Source organism: Pelobates fuscus, chromosome 10 (genome assembly GCF_036172605.1).
Source record: "Pelobates fuscus isolate aPelFus1 chromosome 10, aPelFus1.pri, whole genome shotgun sequence".
NCBI classification, from domain to species: domain Eukaryota; kingdom Metazoa; phylum Chordata; class Amphibia; order Anura; family Pelobatidae; genus Pelobates; species Pelobates fuscus.
The window spans coordinates 146,961,117-146,978,272 of record NC_086326.1 but is presented as its reverse complement, the minus strand read 5'-3'; the positions used below and the strand labels follow the sequence as shown (position 1 = coordinate 146,978,272).

The following is a 17,156-nucleotide window of genomic DNA, read 5'->3' as shown; positions in this document are numbered from 1 at the left end:
GTGTTGTCTCATTCTTGGGGGGGAATTTGACTGTATGCCGACTGCCAGGAGTGTAAGCTGTTCGTATTGCTTTTCCTGTTCGGCTGCTTCTAGGGTTCGTGTGTCTGCTGTTCGAGAGTTGGTGAATCCGTGCAGTTTGGGAGTTCGGGGAATTGGTGCTTACAGTAGCTGCTGGTCTATCTAAAGGGGATTATCGCCTAAACTGGGTTTTATCCCCTTTTGAGTAAAACGGTCCGTTACAGAAAGTATGTTTTAATTGTATGTATAATTGAGTTTCCTCTCAGGATAAGGGGAGGGAATATGTGGGATGTAACTGTGATGTGATTGGTTGTTTTATACCTCCCTGTGGGCGGACCTGTATTTGTAACAACTCCAATAAAAACCAGGCTGGGTGTGCCAGCACCTCAGATTCTGCTTGACCCTCAAAACGAAGTGTTGTCTCGTTATTGGGGGAATTGGATTGTATGCTGACTGCCAGGAGTGTAAGCGGATTGTATGCTTTTCCTGTTCAGCTATTCCAGGGTTCGTGTGTTTCCAGTTCGGGAGTTGGAAGATTCATACAGTTTGCAGTGCGGGAGATTGGTGCTTGCAGTAGCTGCTTGTCTATCTGGAAGGGGATTATCGCCTAAACGGTTTTTATCCTCTTGTGGGTGAAACGGTCCGCAACAATAACCAATTCAGTCACTTACCTGGTGTAGAATATTGCATATTCTATGTTTCTATTGATTATTTATGGATGTCTGGTTTGACATAAGTAACAGATGGTATCAATAAGTCACAAGAACTCTGGAATGTGGATTGGGGGTCTTGTCCTTATATGGCTAGGGTTATATTCTGACGTCAGTATGGGCACATATATATAGTAACTGAGCATGAGGTCTATTCTCTCCTCTCTTCGCCCGAGCATGTCCCTCAAAACCCTCTCTTCCTGATCGCTGGAGCACGTCTTCCTGTGCGTCCAATTCACCTGGTTATAAAATCTTGTTTGTTAGTCCACCCATTGTGCAGGGCTGCTGAATATGCTGGCACTTTATAAATAATAAATTATAATGTATATAAAATGTATAGGAGGTAAATATACAGCCCCAGGTATATGCTGTGTATATAATGTATTTATTGTATCCATTGAAATACACTATGTATCTGTAATTACAGAATATTCTAATTCCTGTTCTCAGGCTGCCTGATTGGCTTAATGATGACAAACACAAACAGGAGTCGGATGACCGAGAGGTTCCTAGATCTGACCCTGGAGGTCAACTACCTGCTGACTGGAGAGGTGAGGGATTCTGGGAATGTCACAGCAACTACACACTTTTATCCTATGCTTTAACATGGATATTATGAGACTTATTATGGATACATTTGTGAAGTAGATATTGGGGATATATTTAATAAACATGTGATTAATAAATCTATTATAGTAGCCAGGTAGACACTGTATGAATCTAGAAATAAAACGTATAAGATTGTGGGTCATTAGCGGTGCTGGATTGCAATACTGAGATTTGTGGAAATTTTTTCTGTTGGTGTTAAAGTCTGGTCACGGTATAAATGTGGGGATTGTGATGATTATAAGACATGATTATAAGCAGGTAGCCCTAGCATAGCATTTCTCAGCCCTGTGCACTATACAGGACTTTATGATGGAGAAGGCCGGCATCGCGCACACAGACAGGGGTAGCAGTGACAGAGGTGGGTGGTAGAAGCACATACTAGCAGGATTAAGGTGATGCCCCCTCCAGGAAAAAGATATTGAAACAGCTTTATAAATAACTCCAAGGGAACAAAGTGACGTTCTGTGTAACGAGTGAAGTATAGGCTTATAGGAGAGATCCTTTAATACATGTTTCTTTATGTGTAGGATTACATTGTTGTGAAGAGATCTGACGAGCCTACAATACAAAGAAGCAGTCCCTGTGTTTTAAGAGGATCCTGCAAGACCCAGAGCTCCAGCACGGCATGTCCACCTCACTCACTGATACATGAGGGAAACAATGAGCAGAACATCCTGGAACTGACCAATCAGATCATCCACCTGCTGACTGGAGAGGTGAGGCTGCTGGGAATGGGACATCATAGAGTAAAACCAAGGGATGTGTCTGGATGTTGACTGGATAAAGATGTTGGGATCTCACTGTCTGTTATTTCTTGTAGGTTTGTAAGCATTTAAAAAGGCAAAAGGAAACTTACAAGGAAGTGATGATGGAGAGTCACCACCCCCTCATCTCCTTGGGTGAGACAAAGTTTAATCAGCAATGTGTTTGGTTATAGAGCAGATATCATTCACTTATAGCATCAAACACCTGGTACACAGTGTGAGATCTGAACAGTTATTACAGTTATTATTTTGTAAGCTGGAGGGACAGTATTATTTGGTTTATTATCTTTTATATGGATTACAGAGATGATGTTCTACAAGTCGCATGTGGTGGCCACTGAATGTTTGCAATTCCTACCCTCCAGTTAGGCTGTTCTCTGAAGTCACTGGGAATTCTGATGGATTTAGCTACTAGTTCAGTCATTGGGTATTCTTCCTGGACAGTGCTGCCCGTTTCAGGAAAGTTGAGGCCTAGTGGACTAGAAGCCATCCTGGTTTATCCAGCCTTGGCAAGTTCTTCTGCGTAGGTAGGAATTCACTTTGCAAATCAAAGAAAGCCTTCCCACGACAATAGATAAGTAGTACAATGATATTAATGGATTGCTTGTGGTTAAGAAATGGAGATATTTTCAAACTGCACCATTCTAATCTGAGTTTATGACTTTAGATCCCTTTTGATAAGAACTCTCCTTCTGATCATCTGCCCGGTGGCATTTACATAGTTGTCTAGGTTGAAAAAATGACTAAAGTCCATCAAGTTCAACCCATAAGCCCACACCTTTATACTTAACATACTTTTAAGCAAGTGTTATGTTTATCAGCCATTACATGCCTAGCATTCGTGTATAGTATGCACAAATATCGATCACTCCTAAGCTTTTTGTTATCACCAGCGATTTCCTTTTTCATTCGCTCACACGAATTTGCTTTCATTGCCCCACGCAATATACACATATATTTCCTAAGCATGATTTACTGAGTGCATATACTACGATTAAGACTTGGCAGTAAACCATTACTGCATACATGTGCAGCCTAGATATACAAATGGTGCGAATAACATACTATTACACATGGCAGAATCGATGTGAAATATATAATATGCATTACCTATGTCTGACTTATTATGCCTCTGCGTAGGCAACAGTGCATTAATTTTCCAAACCCGTTCTAAGTCTGCTATCATTTTGTGTACCAAATAAAAACAATTTAACACAAAGAACTAGAGTAGGCATTCATCCTGGCCAACTACAATAACGTCAGAAGCTCCTGACCTTGGTCACTATCACCGTGGGCTAACTGATGAACTTTAGGAGCTCCAAAACTTGGTTATCATCACTGTGGACCAACTCTGATGATCTTCAGGAGCTCCAAAACTTGGTTACCATCACTGTGGACCAACTCGGATGATCTTCAGGAGCTCCAAAACTTGGTTACCATCACTGTGGACCAACTCTGATGATCTTCAGGAGCTCCAAAACTTGGTTACCATCACTGTGGACCAACTCTGATGATCTTCAGGAGCTCCAAAACTTGGTTATCATCACTGTGGACCAACTGATGATCTTCAGGAGCTTCTAACCCTGGTCACTATCACTGTGGGTAAACTTTGGTAAAACATAACATAACTACATTTGTATACGTAGACTCTAGATGTTGAATGCAAATATTAATACATGTGTATTTTCTTAAATATAAAATGTTTCCTGATCAGCCTGGACCGTGTCACAGCTTTATGTATTACATCTTTATATCATGCATAAAATTAATCATAATGGAAAAAATATATAATAATTTAAGCAATAAATTACAACATTAATATATATTTTTTTGTATAGTTCTTGGTATTATGGTTGAATATGTGGATAGAAAATACACAAAACGTTGTGATATTAAATGTATATTTAATATAATAACAAGTAAGCAGATGCTATCCGGATATCAATTTACTACAATAATTATACAAAACAACAAATTGCTTACAAAAGGCTATAATGCTAGATGTAACAATAAGGGCCGTCTTTAATAGTGATTGGACCCTGGGCAAGCATTTGCTTGGGCCCCCTGGAACCTGCTGCCCTCCAACTCCCTGGCATGCAATCATACTGTGGTGGAATTTCGGTGAATGTAAATTTAGTAGGCTTATTGGTTTATTCTCTATTTTCTATATTATTTAACCTTAATTCTCATTTCTATTACATTACATGTGATATTCCCAGTATGTGTTAATTTTTAAATATAAAAACAAAACATCAGATAAGTTTCCCTTTATTTTCTTTTTTCCCCTATCTCTTTTCATTTGCCTTTTTATAACCTTTATGTCATGCTTCAATAATATTTGTGTCAAAATTTTTACTCTTATGGACATTCTATCATATTGATATGTGCTGGTATAACAAAATTAAAATAGAGATAAATAAATATAGTGTTATTATAATTAATTCTATTTTACTAATTGTCTTTCATTTTGTAAATGTGACTCACTTATGTGAATTCCTTTATTCTCCCCTTGTTTTCAATATAATATACTCCGTTCTTTCTATAATAGAGAGGGGGGAAAAGCAACGCTCTTTCGTTGAGCGTTGCTCCTTCTGCATAACTTCCATATTTAATTCAATTGCATTTACTTTTTCTTTAATTGCTTGTATATCTATTTGTAGTTTTTCAGAATTTTTTGAGATGTCTGATTTTATTTGTGATACTGTATATACTCGAATATAAGCCGAGGCCCCTAATTTTACCCAAAAAAACTGGGAAAACTTATTGACTCGAGTATAAGACTAGAGTGGGAAATGCAGCAGCTACTGGTAAATTTCTAAATAAAATTAGATCCTAAAAAAATTATATTAATTTAATATTTATTTACAGTGTGTGTGTGTGTGTGTATGAGAATGCAGTGTGTGTGTATGAAAGCAGTATGAGTGCAGTGTGTGTGTGTGTGAGTGCAGTGTGTGTGTGTGTGTGTGTGATGCAGAGCCTTGGTGGGGGGTATTTTTTAATTATTAATTTAATATTGTTTTTTGTTTCATTAATATTTTTTTATTATTTATATATATATACATTTTTTCGTCCCCCCTCCCTGCTTGCTAGCTGGCCAGGGAAGGGGGGCTTTCACTCCCTGGTGGTCCAGTGGCATTGGTAGTTCAGTGGGGGGAGGATGGGGGCTGGAAGGGAGCTCTTACTTACCTCTCCTGCAGCTCCTGTCAGCTCCCTTCTCCTCTGCGCCGGTCCGGTCAGCTCCTCTCAGCTCACACTGTAAGACTGTAAGTCTCGCGAGAGCCGCACTATGACCCCGCGGCTCTCGCGAGATTTACACTGGTAGCTGACAGAGGTGCTGACTGGACCGGCGCGGAGGAGGGAGCTGACAGGAGCTGCAGGAGAGGTAAGCACTCACTGCCAGCCCCCAGTCTGTATTATGGAAATGTAAATTGCCATAATACAGACAGTGACTCGAGTATAAGCCGAGTTGGGATTTTTCAGCACAAAAAATGTGCTGAAAAACTCTGCTTATACTCTAGTATATACGGTAGTTGACTATTGAGGCATTCTTGTAAAAAGGCTTGCATGATAGGTTAATCTTCTTCCTCCATAGGTTTATGGTTTATTTTGTTGTTGCCCTGTATTTAGAGGGTTCTCTTTAGGATTTAGAAAAAAAAAATGTTTTTTTCTTCCTTGGAAGATATTGGTGAGAAGAATCCAGATAATCTTTTTTTTCTGGCTTGGTTTCTAATTTTTCTCTTTCCTTTTCCTTCCTTGTAGTTCCCTTTTTTTGTCAATCTTTCTTTTATTGAAATTGTGTGAAGTGTTCTTGCCTCCACCAGTAGTCTACAACTGGAGTGGGCGGAGTAACTGTTATTATTTATTTATATAGCACATTTAATTGCAACGTTGTTGCCCAAAGTGCTTCACAGTTACATTAAAACATACATTTATAAAAACATTAGCAGGTGTACAAAAGGCTTTGTCTATGACATCACTTGCGGCTGCAGCCTGGCACAGGTCAGAGTATTTTGGCGGTTGCCATCTTCAAACGGTATAAATCCTACAGTGAAGAGCTTTATATTGTGAGAACCACAAGACCCATGTCTCTGAAGTATTAAAAATGAAGGCACAGTCGCAGTTTAGAAATTGCCCTTCAAATGTGAGCTTTGCAGAGTGGAGTTTCAATGAATGTCAATGGACGGCGTGAGTTGCAAACAAATGGTCATATTGTGAAAACTATCAGGACTATGGCTTAGCTGTGGACATTTCTAGTGGCAGTAGGGATAGCTGAACGTTTTGATATAAGATTTGTGTAGGTGGGCCTGAAAATGAGGGAGTGGTGGCAGTTTAGAAATCATGTCCTGATTTTTCAGCTTTTGCCAGCTCCCACTCTAGCTTTGCCATTCATTCCTATGGGACAAATTTCGCCACAAGAATGACGATATTCCGAGAACCATTCGCCGAAACGTTCCACAAAGTAATAGCAATCCGATCGGGAACAATCTGCACGTTTTGGTATATTTTTGTCTATGTAGTGTAAAAACTGTGGGAGGAGTTAGGGTGGCAAATTTGGCTATAATAATAATAATAATATATATGTGAGATAACAGTAAGTGGTCTTGCTATGCAAGAACACTTAATAATAATATATATGTGAGATAACATTAAGTGGTCTTGCTATGCAAGAACACTTAACTAGAAAAGCTACAATTTCGGGGGAAATTGTGTGAAGTGTTCTTGCCTCCACCAGTAGCTTACAACTGGAGTGGGCGGAGTAACTGGGTGGAGTGGCTTGAGTAACTGGGTGGAGTGGCTTGAGTAACTGGGTGGAGTGGCTTGAGTAACTGGGTGGAGTGGCTTGAGTAACTGTTGTGTGGTTGGATTGGCTGGAGTAACTGTGGAAAGGTTGGACTGGGCAGAGTAACTTTATGGAGTGGGCAGAGTAACTGTGTGGAGTGTTTGGACTGAGTAAAGATAGTAAACATTACACTGACCAATTGATTGATCGAATTTAAAAAGTGCACATGGCGGGTGGAGCCTGACCTTCAAGCGAGATGGATGTGTAATGCCGGAGCTCCCAACTTTACCGTGTAATCAAGCTCTTTAACCCAGCGGACACGGCTGACAAACGAACCCATGCGGGTGACTAAGGTCAGGGGGACCCAGGGAAGCTGATAGAAACCGCACCCGAGCGTTTACCCTGCCTAGAACCTGGGATCCCTGCTGCGGCCTACCTGGAACGGGACCGGGGGGAAGCGGCCGATCCCCTTGTGCCCCGAGAAGGGGTTCAGATCCGTAGCGCTCCTCCCCCCCCCCCCTGGACCGGTGGGGGTCATCCCGGTCCCCCCAGAGATTACCCAATAGACTTGCACTCACCGGGCTGCTGGAGGAGGCTGCCTCCTTCCCGCCGACTAGCAATGGCAGATGCCAGTCACTCGCGACCACGCGGTGAGGGCCCAGTGCCAGGACAGCCGTGCGACCCCTCGGCAGACCCCCGGCTGAGGCTCGACAAGATCTTTCAGCGCTTCTGGCGGAAGTTACAGCGCCTATTCTCGGCTACCACAGCCGGTCCAGAGCCGGGAGGCGGGAGAACCCAAACTCGACCGAGTAAAGGGCCTTCTAACAGAAAAGCACAGACCGGGAAACCTGCACGCATCACAGCGCACCCAGCCTCAGAGCCGCGGCAAACTACGGGCCTCAGCAAGCGCCGTCAACCCACGACGAAAACCTCCAAACCCGCAGAAAGACGACCTCTGAAGCACACACGGAGAAGCGCAAAACGCCAAACTGGACCCACGCTACGGACCTTCAGGGCCCATCAGCCTCTACCACTGGGCCTGAATCGGAGCCTCAATGGGTCGCTGGCCCCCGTCGGGGGGATGCAGACTCTGCTAGGGACGCCCTGGTGGTCGACTGCTGCCTTCCCCCAAAGGGGCATTGGATGACTTTGCAAATGTCTCCCACTGGGACCCACGTTGCCCTACATGGGAGGCCTCCTGGGGACTACCTACATTGCGAAGTTGGCAATACACATAGCAATCTTTATCAATCTTCTTAGGCTACGCTAATCACAAGACGTTACTCAGTTAACTTCACCTATGTGTTAATGACTAGACCTGTCTACTGCCTTATTTTGCATTAGGATACCTGTCTAGCTCCCCAGGGGCTATATTATGATATTTTGTTTTACTCTTTCGTGCATTCTGTCTAGCAATATAACACATTGATATCTTGCATACTGTTCTACTCAGCACCCTTGGGAATAACACCCATGGCGTACACATAAAGTTAATGAGTTCCTGTTATACGCACTAAGCCTACCGAGCCTGATATCTAGCAGGACCTTATAAGCATTCACAGGCAGTTCTAGCATCACCCTGTTTTACCTACAAATAGTCAAGCCTGTTTCTCTTGTATTATCACCATTTATTTTTCTCTCTTACAAAACTAAAAATGTGCTGTATACTCAAATGCCACGTTATGTTACAACTGTTCGCTACATCACTGCTTGTGACTGCTATTGTGGCTGAACAAGCCTATTGTTATACCATGCACAACAAAAATAAAGAATTAAAAAAAAAAAAGTGCACATGGCAAGCTTGATAGAGTGAAAAATGCATTTCAACTTTTATTTATTTATATAGCACATTTAATTTCAACGATGTTGCCCAAAGTGCTTCACAGTTACGGCATCTTGACGTAGAATGGAGGTGAAGGTGTGCTATCTGTTTGATGATAATCAGTGTTTACAACCACTGTTTCCTGGCAACGCTCATGCCCTGTTTATGCAGGCTTTAAGCGTGTTCACAACCACTGCTCAAAACACAATACACGGGATCATGATAGCTGTAATAACTGTGCAGTACTCCTGACTGGAGACAGTGTTGCACCCTGGAGATGTAAATGTGATCCAACAGTGTGTTTTTTTTTCTGTGGTGGCTGCCCAGACCAGTTGGGTATATCCTCTTGAGTCAAGAAGATCAGATATTGGCTTCTTTGCGCTGCACAAAAAAATCTTCATTGAAATCTCCACAGAGTATTATAGGTTGGCAATCCATTCTTTCCAAAGATTCCAAGAGGCCCAGCATGTTAGTAAGGAATTGGCCAATACTGTAATCAGGTGGCCTGTAAACAACGGCGATCAAAGCTTGTACAGGGGACTTCAGTTTGACAACCAAGAACTCCAAGTCAGTCACATTGTGATGATACTGCTTTTCAAAGGCCTTGAAATGGTTTTTGACATACAAGGCGACACCTCCGCCACCTTTACTTGCAATGTCAGAGAGACTTTAGAGAGTCGAAACGCGTCAGTGCTGCTATCCGTTTTTATCCCTGTTTTATTTGTAAAACATTAAATTCTTTCAAAATATTCCTACTCTTCTGGAAATTATTTGTATCTACTGTTGTTCCTGGTACCAGTGGAGTGATCCGGAGGAGTAGAGGAGCAAAAAGAAAGGGATTTCTTAAGAACCTGAATAGTCAGAGCCTACTATACGTGGCTCTGCAAAGTGTGAGTGTAAACTATACCTCTGCACTGGATATTGCTTTGTAAAACAGTATTATGCTATGTTTTCACTCTTTTATGTAGGTGAAACCAATAAGATGTCCGAATGTGAATAAGTATATTATTTTGTTTTTACTTGCACTCCTCTATCTCTGTTCTTATCAGGACGGTTCGTGTATGAGAGGTGTCTGTTGCGTTTGAACAGGTTGTAGTCCTCCAGCTGGAGACTTTCAGCAACAGAAGAGCCTGAGAGATGAGTTTCAGTGAAACATAAAACATCTTCAATGTGAGCTGGTAATCCTTCCGGGTTGTGATGGATAATTGTTAATGTTTGCTGTTTGTCTGTTGTCTGTAAAAACTTTAAGAGGGGCATAACACTTTCCAGTGATGCATTCTTCATTGAGTCGAGGGAGGCTGTGATTTCAGGATCAGCAAAGATCTTCTCATCAAAGTCGGTTATGTGCAGTCCTTACAGTGTAGTCGTTATACTCAGAGCTACATCGGCCATTCCCGGTTGGAAGACCCGTTTCAATTAGACCACTGCCGACTGTATCGACATCCCCTGACACTTATGAATCGGACATGCAAAAGCCAACTTCAGGGGGAACTGCCTGCGAACAACTCCTTTCTGTCTCAGGTTTTCCTCTACCCTTTCTATGTACACCAAGTTGTCAGCATCACAAGATGACTTGTTACGGTATCTCTGTCCTGCATTTGGATTGTCCAGCACAAGCCCAAGCTTGTTTACGGTAGTAGCACCATTCTCAGTCTGGATGATTATTCTTGCAATCTTGCCAAATGTCCCATTAACAAGCCCGTCTTCAACATCAATGTTTCTTGTGATCATGATACGGGCACCTTCAGCTGCTTGCAGTGTGTCAATCAGATTGTCTTTGTGTCCTTTGAAAGGTTGGTGTTGCCTCTGCATCACTCCTGTTTTAGGGTCTTTTCTGTAATCGTCGGCATCTATGTTGGTGACATTTGAATGGAGAACAGACACAGTTGCGGCATTATATTTGTGAACCTCTTTGTTGGTGGCAAAGATGTGCAGCACGTCATTAGGGCAGTGGGTGGGATCTGTCAAAGCCTGAGCAAGCAGAGCTTTGTCATCATTGCTTAAGGTGCCAGTCTTTTGCTTGACTCTATTCAAAAGCTCAGCAAATGAAATGTCATCCTTCTGTCGCATGATCTCTGTCAGCGTGATCATCTGGAAGTAGTCCTTCCAGACGTCATTAGTGTTTTCCTCAAACACGCAGAGTGGCTTACTTTTTCCCAGCGGGGGGACCTGGTAAAAGTCTCCTACTGCTAGTACTGACATACCACCAAAAGGTTTCTTACTGCCTTTGATTTGCTGTAATCTCCAGTTGATGTAGGCAAACAGGGGCTTTGAAATCATTGACACCTCGTCAATAACAATGATCTCTGCATTTGACAGCTGTGCCCTCACTTCATCTATGAGATTTCCAAGTCCTTGGTAGGGTGACTTCAAGCTTCTTGGCAACCTCAGCAAAGAATGCAAAGTGTTGCCTGAAATGTTGAAAGCTGCTGTTCCTGTAAATGCAGTTAGTAAAACGCTGGGCATGGATTTGTCTGCGTCCTCACGTAGTCTGGTAAGTTTACAGAGTATCTTTGTCGCCTCAGCATAGATGCACTTTATCAGGTGTGATTTGCCTGTCCCTGCGCCACCAGTGACAAAGTAATAGAAAGGGTCAGGATTTAGGCCACGCACACGGTTAGTGCACCAGTCACAAACTGAGTAGAATGTCTGAGCTTGTGTCCGGTTAAGGTTTCTGTACATTTTCCGAAGGAAATCAGGGCACATTTGTGGGGCCTTCACAGTAAGCGCAATTCCACCTGTTTGTTTGTGACGTGTATACTCCGGAACATCATCTTGTTCATTCTCATGAAGTGGCTCCCTTTCTTTGCGTTCCTCTATACATTCCAACCTATCTAACTCAACTTCTGGGGCAAAGGTGTTCCAAGCATCTTCAACAGGGCCGTTTTTTTACAAAGTCATCCAAGACTTGTTCCACAATTTTGTTGTGTTGTTCGAACTTATTTTGGTTGCTGGTAACAATTGCAGACACTGCTTGGATTGCTTCTTCTCCTGGTAAGCTCAAACAGGCGCCTTTGTAAAAATCCTGGTGTGTTGGGAACCTTACAGTTTTCAGTGATGACTCTGAACGGTGGGGGAGGAAGAGTTTAAGCAGTCTGCCGTAGTAGTTCTCGGGGTCCTTCTTCTCGGAGAAGCGTGCGTACCTGATGATTGCAGGTTTCCCTCTTGTGCGTTTTTGAATCATTCCCATTTCATTCAAAAGGCTGACACGCTTGCAGTCTTCCTTTTGCTTGCCATAGACAACCCTGTAATGGGATGCAAAGTCTGCCAGACACATGGACTCAAACTCTGGTGTTTCGGGTCTGGCTCTGTAGTTGTCGACAAAACTCGTCATCCACACATTAAGAGAATCGACTGGTTTGTTCTGCAACGCACTGAGCGGGAGACTCATTTTCAGTGCGTTGTCACCAGTTGGCAGAAAAACAACCTCACGTGAGCAAGACTTCATTTTCAGGCTGCACGTACGGGCCACAGACTCCTGGGCGCTGACCTCTCTGTGTTTTGAATAAGCCTGAAGAACTTCTTTCATTTCTTCTCGTTCTGTCTCTGTTTCTGGGCTCATTTCTTTGACTATTGTTTTGAGAGTCACTCAGCTCGCATTCTGGCTTGGATATGTAGAACAACATGTACATGATGCAACCATACTCATCAAGAATGTACTGGATGTCCATGTTGGCGTTCCAGGCTGTCAGCAAATGTGGATTGTAGTTGTTCACCCAGCAGTCCTTGACATCACGCTTCATTACAATCACGCTTGAGGAGGTCAATGCCTCAATGTACGAGTTGTACTGATTCAAAGTCATATCACACTGTGCCAGTAGCTGTGACATGTCTTCAAGCTGCACCTTCGGGTTATTAAGCAAATCCCAGACTGGTTTCAGTTTGTTTTTTGCTGGTTGTGGTTTCATTGCACAATCTCCTTGTTCTTCTGGAATTGGGTAAGTTATCCTTGTTTTTCTAATAGGTGGCTTTGGAAATCCAAATCTGCATACTCTGTTACCTTTTTTGCACGATTTTGAATGAGATCTGCTGTGCATTTGAAGTTCTGTTACTAATCTGTGAAGTAAGGCCTGTTTGGCTTCGTCAGGCAGCTGGCATGAGATGTTATGATCTACAAAGGCACACACCTAGTCATCACTGTCCTGTCCAAATATAGGAGCTCCTGCTACCCAACAGAGACAATGTATATGAGGGCTCCCTCTCGCCTGAAATTCAACCCGGTAAAAGTAATCGATAACTTCACCGATTGGCTGTGCAGGACCCAACATCACATCTCGTATCAGAGCATCAACCCGTTTGTCAAACATGCGCATGGTGGTCACTGGGTTGCCTCGAAGAATGTCACACTTTTCAGCCCAGTCTAGCTCTGCAAAATCCACCTTTTGACCTTGTTGCGCCTTTATTGCCGTTATTACCTCTGGCCATCTGAATTCTGCAGCAGAGAAGGTAAGAAAAAATGTTTGCTTACCCAATTGTCTGACCATGGCTAGCAAATTCTTCAGATTTTTATCCCAATAAGCTGGACTCCCTCTCAGTGGTTGCATGAACCTTGTGGCATCTCGGTTTCGCACCAACCTCTCAACCTCACGCTTGTCCTGTAGCAGCTTGTTGGATATTTAATGTCCATCCCTGGTATTGGGTTTTCCTTTCCTTAACTGGATGGACATTCTGCTTTTGGCCATGTGTGTTTCTGTGACAAACTGCGCAAAGAAGAGGTAGCTTGTGTCTCTTGCAAAGCGAGTATCAACACAAAAAAGCCTTGCATTGAAATACATGCTCGGGGACAGTTTGACTTGTCTTGCCTGGTCAAATGTATTCTGTCCAGTAGGAAACTGAACAGGGAAAGCCATTGCCTCAAGCCTAGGAACTTTAAAGAAGCTGACAGGTGTGTTTCCTTGTGCAGGTGCAATGCTGAATATTTCATCACCGTGTGTCAGAGCTTCCTCTCCAAGGTCAGATGGCTGCAAACAACTGTCTAGGCAAATTCCAGGTCTTAGTGAATCCTTCTCATCCTCTGCATTGGGAGGTTGTTGGTCATGGCCTTCCTGTTGCTCAGAAGCAGCCAGTAAACATGCAGACTGTACCTCTGATGGATCACAATTTTCGATGCGTTCAAGTATCTCCATCATTTCAGTTTCATCACAACTGTCAGGTTCCATCCCATCATCGTCATCATCATTATCCGCGTTATCAGCAGTGATTGTCTCATCCACTCTGATTGAAATGTCACTGTAGTCGGGGTGTGTGTCAATGAGTTTTGACAGACCTGCTACTACATTTCTCATGTTGACATTGTGAAACAGCTGGTGGCCTTTGTAAGTCAGACGTCTTTTCAGCTTCACTCTGTGTAACTGGGATGTGCTGTGCGATCTTGGTAGATTATTGACCGTGATTTCCACCTTGGATGGCACACACTACAGTGCCGTGTATAGCTGCCTGTCGACCTTTGGGAAGTGTGATGATCTTGGCAAATGGCAGTATTTTGGCCAAAAGTTGTCTTTCTAGCACATTCAAATCGCAAAGCTCTGGGGCAATAGGCGCCAGCTCCATGTTGTTAGCCACAGCGATGGATGATTTGTGTCCTGCTTTTAAATGTGAATCACAGTTGTGACAAATCCATTCTTTGGTCCTTTCGTCTGGTACGGTGCATTGTTCAGGGCCTTGACAGTGATTGTTGCACACATGGACATATTTCCCTGTCAAACAGGCAGCAACAATGTGTAGATTCTTCTTGTAATTGCTGTGAATGCCATGTTTCACTTGGTTAGGGAAAAGGGTGCAATGACACATCGTGCACACAAAAGTTGGCCCAGCTTTAATGCATTCATGGAAAGTGGATATAGCTGTCTGCATTAGACTGTTGTCCACTGGTTGACTGCATTCCCGCATGACATGAGTCCATCGTCTATATTTCATTCTTATTTTGAAGGCACATTGCATCTTATGGGTTATGCGAAAGTCTGCTTGAGTGTGACGCTTCATTTTCATGTAACTCATGCAATGTTGCAAGTGACGTTTTCTGAAAGCAGGATCATTATGATATTTTCTGATGATGTATTGCTTCTGCTTCAAGTTGAAATCGGCATTTGTTGCATATTTTCTGGTGATGTATTGCTTCTTCTTCAAGTTAAAAATGGCATTTGTCGCATATTTGCTGGTTGTGTATTGCTTCTGCTTTAACTTGAAACCTGCATCTGTTGCATATTTTCTGGTGATGTATTTGTTACAAACTGCTATTTGTAACTGGCCCTTTAAATGATAAATTGCCCTGCTTCCCTGGATTGTGGAGAAGCCTATTTGCCAGCCTCCTCCCGCATGACTATGGCCCTGGGAGATTGGGCCCTTTAAAAACCGTATGAACAGCATTTCCCCAGATAGTTATCCCGTGGAGTCTATTCGTATGGAGAACTGACTTTGTGAACACTTTAACTCCACAGCGATTGGACTGTGTGCATAGGATCTGAGCGCTATTCGGTACTTGTGTGCGCTCAGATCCCAGCTATCTGGGGATGGGTTACATGTATATATGTTATGTGACAAATGTAATATGTATTTGTGTTTTACTGTAACCATGTGGTTAATGGAGTCTGCCTTTATCCCTGGAAGTAATTGGATTATTTTCCCCATTATCTCCAGGATAGAGGGCTCTGTAAAACCGGTCTGGGCCAGATAGCCATGCTGCCAGCCAGGCCCCAAAATATACTTTTGCTAACTTATGAACCCCTGGTCTGATTCGTGCCATTTTTTAATATGTTGTTCCCCTGAATGGATTGATTGTTAATATGTATTTTTTATGAAGATTGGATGTATGGTTTTAAAGTTACAGGGTATGGGTAAAAACTGTATTTTTATACGTATGTGATTGGTTCTTTTGTAACGCCCTGTGGGTGGTCCTATCTAAGGGAAACCTGCATAAAAGAAAGCCCTTTGGGTGCCAATAAACAGAATGACTTGACCCTCTAACTTGCAGCCTTGACTCATGTTTGTAGGGGACAGCTATAATCACTACAGGGATTGCTATGCTCGTCATACTCCCTTTGCTACTGAGCTCTTGTAAGAGCTCTTGTTCCTGATCCTGCTTCGCTCTACAGAAGGAAAAGGTTCACCTACTGGAACCTGGAGCCTGGTCGTAGGTCCAGGGCGCAGAGCAGACGGCGAGATACCAGCCCAGCAGCGGTGGTTCGTGGAGTCTGCAGTTCTTATGGTGACTACGCAGTAGTTATGGTGTCTACGGTGCTGATGGTCCTTTGGTGAGCGCTAGGAGCATCCTTTTTTACGGTCCAGCTTCCAGCCAGCCTGGAGGCAACCGTAACAGTATTGCTTCTTCTTCAAGTTAAAAATGGCATTTGTCGCATATTTGCTGGTTGTGTATTGCTTCTGCTTTAACTTGAAACCTGCATCTGTTGCATATTTTCTGGTGATGTATTGCTTCTTCTTCAAGTTAAAATTGGCATCTGTCGCATATTTGCTGGTTGTGTATTGCTTCTGCTTCAAGTTGAAATTGGCATCTGTCGCATATTTGCGAATGATATATTGCTTCTGCTTCAACCTAAAATCAGCATCTGCTCTGTATCGGCTAGTGATGTATGTCCTCTTCTTCTTGGTGACAGACATCTTTGTAGCCTTGAAACCACGCCTTCTTTCATTTCTGTGTCTTGTCTTCAGTTTTTGTTGTTGCTGTGCATTTAATTTGGAAAATGCCTTACTGTCCTTCCATATGCCCTGTGAGGATTTTGCATCAAGTGACCGTGGAGAATGCTTGCTGGCTGGGAATCCAGTGTGTGTTGCATCTTTGATCATCTGTGTCACTTTGTTCTCCACATGCTTTCCATTATGTGGTTTGTCAGATTGCACCGGTGGGGACAGCAAACCATCTGACAGACGTCTTGCATGATGAAATGAGACTGGCATGAAGTCATACTGCAGTCCATCAATAGGGCCTCTGGTGTCTGTAAGGAGCAATTCATACAAATTATAAATCCTTGCCCCCATATCACTCAAATGTGTAAAAGTGATCATAACAGCTTTTCCTTTTCCAGTGGCAGGAAGTCCATCCTTATTTCGACTATGAGAATCAAACAGTCCATATCTCCCAGACTTGTCTCTGAACAATGCAATGCAATATGGCACGTCTATAAACAGTGCATGTGTAACATCTGCATTGAGGCACTGTAGTCTTGTGGAGAGGTCAACAAACCAACCTTGGTTGTCACAGTCTACCGTGGATCTCACACATCCCGATAACACTGGAGATTTAACAACGTTATACTCATATTTTTCAGTATTGACTCTGAGGGGCACTTCTTCCATTGTCAAGTGTTGGTGCTGATAGACATTTCTTCGTTTTAGCTGTTGTATTGTTGTGCCATACAAGCTGTTGCCCTTCTTCAGTATTTGATCAAGATCATCCTTCCTCACATCATCAAGCTCACTGTGGTATGCCAAAAATGTCA

General features: G+C 42.9%; 1 pseudogene; it reads left to right on the top strand.

Moving 5' to 3' along the window:
- LOC134574850 (oocyte zinc finger protein XlCOF22-like) overlaps positions 1–17,156 on the top strand; it is a 32,935-nt pseudogene that overhangs the window by 11,480 nt on the left and 4,299 nt on the right.